We start from the raw sequence: 6,000 nt of genomic DNA, 5'->3' as shown, positions 1-6,000 counted from the left end.
TTGAAAATAGATGAATGTAGTGGAAGATATAAAGAGAGAAAGAGACAGACAGCCAGACAGAAGGTTTCCTTTTATAAGGAACCCACTCATGGCCTAATCACCTTTATTAGGCCCTACCTCTCAACACTGTGGCATTGAGGATTAAGTTCCAATACATGCTTTTGGAATGACATATTCAAACCATGCCACTACTTAAGGTATAATACTCTTTTAACAAATTGCAAAAATAGCCAACACTTCATAACGAGATAGAGAACCAGATGCAGTGGCTCACGCCTGTAATCCCAGCACTTTGGGAGGCCGAGGTGGGTGAATCACCTGAGGTCAGAAGTTCGAGACCAGGCTGGCCAACATGGTGAAACCCTGTCTCTACTAAAAATACAAAAATTATCCAGGCATGGTGGCATGTACCTATAATCCCAGCTACTCAGGAGGCTGAAGTAGGAGAATCACTTGAAAGTGGGAGGTGGAGGTTGCAGTGAGGCAAGATGGTGCCACTGCATTCCAGCCCAGGTGACAGAGTGAGACCCTGTCTCAATAAATAAGTAAATAAATAAATAAATAAATTTTAAAAATACAAATAAAGTGATAGATAAATACACAAATGATCTTCAAATTCAGGGTGTGTCTGCTGTATAATATAGAAGAAGCCTGTAGAAGCCTGTAAAGCCCAACACAATCCTGGGATACTCACTTGAAGGAGATTTTTTTCAACAGGAAATAAGACCCCAAGGGCCTTTATAATATTATATCATCAAGTCATATTCAAAACCTAGAATTCCACAATAAGGACCAAAGCAACTTATTGAATGAAACTAATGAATCCCATTATTTATTACTTGATTACCACAAATGCCATTACCTTATAACTTAGTAATGATAAAATAAAGCATACTGTTACTTATTTGTAACACAAAGATTATAAAGGGTAGAAAAATTAATTATGTTTTTTCAATATCTATACATACAAAACTTAAAAGGAGGAAACTTATAAAGCTGAGATTCAGGGCTTAAAAAATTGTAATCCTTGAGATTCCAAGGGGAAGCCAGTTGGGTGAGACAGAGAAAAGAACACAGAAGATGTGAATTAGTGATGATGTTCTAGTTTCTGGGTTCAGTGGTGGGTTAACAAGTATTTGCTGGTTCAACAGTATTATAACTTACATTTGTATAACATATATTCTTTTTGTGTATAAAGTTTTGTTAAAGTTCAGGTGTGGTGGCTCATGCCTATAATCCCAGCACTTTGGGAGGCTGAGGTGGGTGGATCACGAGGTCAAGAGATCAAGACCATCCTCGTCAACATGGTGAAACCCTGTCTCTGCTAAAAATACAAAAAAATTAGCTGGGCATGGTGGCACACGCCTGTAGTTCCAGCTACTCGGGAGGCTGAGGCAGGAGAATTGCTTGAACCCAGGAGGCAGAGGTTGCAGTAAGCTGAGATTGCCTCATTGCACTCCAGCCTGGGTAACAAGAGTGAAACTCCATCTCAAAAAAAAAAGTTTTGTTAAAAATATAATTTTAAAAAATATTCATGTACCTATCTTTGACCCAGAAATTCCACTTGTAGAATTGTATGTCAATATACTCATGTCAATAGTATATGTACAAAGATACTCATTGCAATATTGCTTTTAACAGAAAATGATTGGAAATACATTTAAATTCATCAATAAAGGACTGATGAAATAAGTGAAAGTAGATGAAGTGGAATAATATGTAGCCTTTAAAAGAGACAACTTTCTACATACTCATATGAAACTCTTAGCAAATGAACAAAATGGGGTAATATGCTAGTATTTTGTTTAAAAGTAAAGATATCACATATTTATAATTATTTGTATTTGTATCTGTGTGCCAATTGTCAATGTATTGGCTCTCAGCTCCAAATTTAATTCCAATCATCGCTCTGCATTAATGGCATGAATTCCTTTAAGGATTTCTCCTTTGCAATGGGTAAGCCTAAGCTTTCTCAGTAGAGATCTCTAGAGAAACATGGCCAGAGAAAGGGGCTTCTCCTGCTTGGTCCAGCGTTTACATTGTCAGTCCAGGTGCAGTGGTGCTCTTCCCAGACATGCATCTGGAATACATGGTGTTTTGGTAACCGCATAGCCTCAACCCAACCTGGCCATCACCTTCTCACAACCCTCCCAACATGGACACTCCACCCTCCTGATCTCCCTCACACACCGACACTTCAACGCCCTCTGATCTGATCACCTCCCCAACAAAAGTTTGGCTTCTACAGCTCTCCCCATTCTCACACTTGCCTGAAAATTATCCCTCCTTTAGTGACGTCCATACTCCCTCGGCATGTCCCCCATACCTCTCACAAGTTGCAGTTTTTCTGTGTCCCAAAGAGGTGCTTCCTGCTTGCCCAGCAGCTGTGGATTAGCTCTGGACAAGGCAAGCCACTGATTTCCCTGCTAGCCAGTAGGCTGCAACTAGCTGTTCTCCAGTGAAGTTTGAATCTCAGTCTAGAAGAAGGGGCCTATCTTCATCCTTCCTTTGTACTGTTCCTCAGCCCAGGAGGATCCTATAGAATTATCTTTACGCCTTATAGTTGTTTATTATAACTTGATGCTTTATACTAAACTTTTCCTGTTTGAATCACAGTGTGGTTTCTGATTCCTGATCGAACCTACATCAGTAAAATACACATACAATACCACTAGAATAATACATAACAAACTGATTGCAAGTGTTAACCCTGGGAAGAGGAAATAAGTAGCTTGAGGAAGAACAGACATAGAAGAGGAATCTGCTTTTCACTTTATATTTTTGCCTGTCTTTTAAATGTTAGAGCTGTGCATGCTTTACATATTCAAAATAAATTGTGTGTATATGTGTGCATCTGTGTAAATTTTAAGCAGCTAATAGTCTCAAGACAGAGGTGGCTACAAGTTTATGCCCCAGTAGGAATCTGTTCCAGTGCTCTTCATTAATTGCCAGGCAAAATAGCCATAGTAATGGGTTAGTTATAAACACTATACCCATTATCTACTCTCGAAGCTGCTTCATCCATAAATATTTTATATGCCGCAAAACTATCAGGGATTGCTAATATATCCCATAATATAACATAAAACCAAAAGATTTTCGAAAAGCTAAACTTGGGAGAGAATCATAGCAAAATGCCATGTAATTCTGAGATCATCACTGAGTTTGGTACTTGAGTCTACAGTCACGTGTGAAAAGTATTTGAATACAATCCAAAAAGTTAATGCAGTCATGGGCTGCAGAATAATGTGGTGGCCAAGAGGCTGTGATATTATGATATGCTAAGAAATATATATTTGGCCTCTGATCCCAGTTCCTGGCACACAGTTCCTAAGGCCCTTGTAATTTCCTGAGCAATAGGGGTGCTAGGAGAGTATTTGTCCTAACATTTGACCAAATGTGTCAGTTCCTAACATTGAGCTCTAATCCCCTTGAAGCTTCCTGGGTAATAGGAGCATCTTTTGCTCTAATGAAGTGACCCTTGGTGGACCCCTAAAGGGGGACTCTTATCGGAAGTACCAAGCCATGATTAGGAGTTTGAAACTTTCAGCTCCACCCTCATCTTCCAGAAAATTGAGAGGCGCCAGACATTGAGTTGATAATCAGTTATGCCTATTCAATGAAGCCTCCACAAAAATCCCTGAACTATGGAGCTCAGAGAAATTCCAGGTTGGTGCACACACAGAAGTGCTGAGAGGGCAGCATGCCCCAGAAGCTCTCTGCCCCTTCCCATACACCTTGTCCTGTGCATCTCTTCTATTTGGCTGTTCATCTGCATCCTTTGGAATATCCTTTATAATAAACAGATAAATTGAAGTAAAGAGACTTCACGTATTCTGCAAAGTGCTCTAATAAACTATCAAACCCAAGGAGGGGATTGTTGGAACCCTCAGTAGGGTTCCCAGTAGGTCAGAATTTCCAGAGACTTGGACTTGTGATTGGTATCTGAAGTGGGGAGCAGTCTTACGCAATCCTTTAACCTGTGGGATCTGACTCTAACTCCACGTGAATAACATCAGAATTGAATTGAATTATAGGACACCCAGTTGGTGTCCACTGAAGAAATTTATTGTTCAGTGTGAGAGAAAAACCAACATGTTTTGGAGACTAGAAGTGTTGAATGTTGAGAATACAGTAGGAGAAAAATGGTCAGTTTGGGGTTTTCTCCAAATACACAGAGCCCTTACCCATTGTACAGCATCAGATGGCCTTGGATTTGAATCCTGGACCTGCAAACTCATGCCCAGAATATGATGCCATATCAAAGGCAGCATTTGCATGTTTCTTGCAGGTTGGACATTCAGCAGCAGCAGGAGTTAGATCAGTGTCGGAGAGTGGAAGCCATTCTGTTGAACCCATACAGACCTGCATCCTGCGACCATCACTACTGCCTCCATAAGCCCATTGTGCCAGCATTAGGGTGGCCTGTGAAGAAGCCTGCTTTGTGTGAACTGGCCTGTAGTCACTGTTTACTTGGTTGTTTAGAGCCTTTTCTATTGTGAATGCTCTCTAATGGGCATTAGCATGCAACACAAAGATATTTGCAATTTTCCCATTTTCATAAAGATTTCCCATTTCCATAAATCCATCTGCATGCCTCTTCCTCAAATTTCATTGTTCTTCATCTTCTAAATCTCCTCCTTCCAAGCCCTTGACCAACCAACCAAGCCATTTACCACTGCCCATGTATTCACAGATATTCTTCCATTAGGCCCTTATTCTTTCCACACAAAACAGATAATTAGGTGAACTACCCAAAGATTTGCCCATTGGGAAGATTTACAGTTTCTACTGTCTTCCAGAATTACTCTCGAGTGTGGCTATAATGCAGCAGCCATCCATTTTCAGCTCACACCAATGTGTTGAGCAGATATATCCATGAACCAAGCTCATCTTATTTTTTCTCCATCAGCCAATTATAAAGCACCCCTCCCCCATGACAGATTAAAGATTGCCACAAACTATCTGACAATCAACCCATCAGAAGGGCTATCTATTTTTCCTCTCCTTGAATCTGTGCTGGTCTTTTGTTTGGACAAAAATAGTGTGGCGGAAGTGACACCACACCAGCTCTGGGGCTATCCTATAAGAGAATTGGCTGTTCCTCCTTCTTGGAGTCCTGAGTTCCCAAGTAAAAAGTTTGACTATCATGCTGGGCAGACCATGTAGAAAGGTCCTGAGATAGATAGCATGAAGACAGAGAAGAGTCAAGATGAGCCCAAACTTACAGCAAAACCACCAAGGTGCCAGGCATGCGAGTAAAGCTGTCTTGGACCCTCCAGAGTAATCCATCTGCCAGCTGAATATTTCCAAGGGATCCCAGCAGATGCAACATGGAATATAAGCAAACCCAGCCAATCTCTTCCCAAATTCTTGGCCTTTAAATTTGGGGAGATTTTGTTATGCAGCAATATATAACTAGAACACTCCCATGAGCCACCGGTATGAGCAAGTGAGGAGGTACCAAGGCCACATTGTGGAGGACATGGGGACCTGGGTCCCCCACTTCAGCACCTTGCATTTGCCCTCCAGTTTTGCCCACGATTGATCTGGGATATACTATTTCTGTCTTACAATTGATGATGTTACAACCACCAGACCTCATCATTTGATTGATTTGACAGGACCCAGCTCATAATGGACAGTTCTAGTGTCATGGCCATTTGATGTCTCATGATCAGGAGCTCTATCTCTAATAAAGCCCAAGAGCAGGCTAGGACTTGTTTCCTAGTGGGTTTATTTTCCTGCAGCAGACAGAATAGCTTTGATCAAGAACCCCAGAGGTCTATGTTGTGATTCTCCTCTGGAGGCTTGTCCAAAATGCCACACTATATCTTTTCCCACCACTGATACCTTTAGTGCCCCAGAGTCTACTAAGTCATATGGCCAAAGCAGTGCCAGATGGCTGGTATGACAGCCTAGAACAGCTGCAGGGTCCATTTCTGCTCTGGGCTTCAGTTAGTCACTAGTAAACTGTTCCATGTTGTATTCCCATGAGTG

This window comes from Cebus imitator, unplaced genomic scaffold (assembly GCF_001604975.1).
Source record: "Cebus imitator isolate Cc_AM_T3 unplaced genomic scaffold, Cebus_imitator-1.0 Scaffold440, whole genome shotgun sequence".
NCBI classification, from domain to species: Eukaryota; Metazoa; Chordata; class Mammalia; order Primates; family Cebidae; genus Cebus; species Cebus imitator.
Note: the sequence above shows the minus strand (reverse complement) of the source record.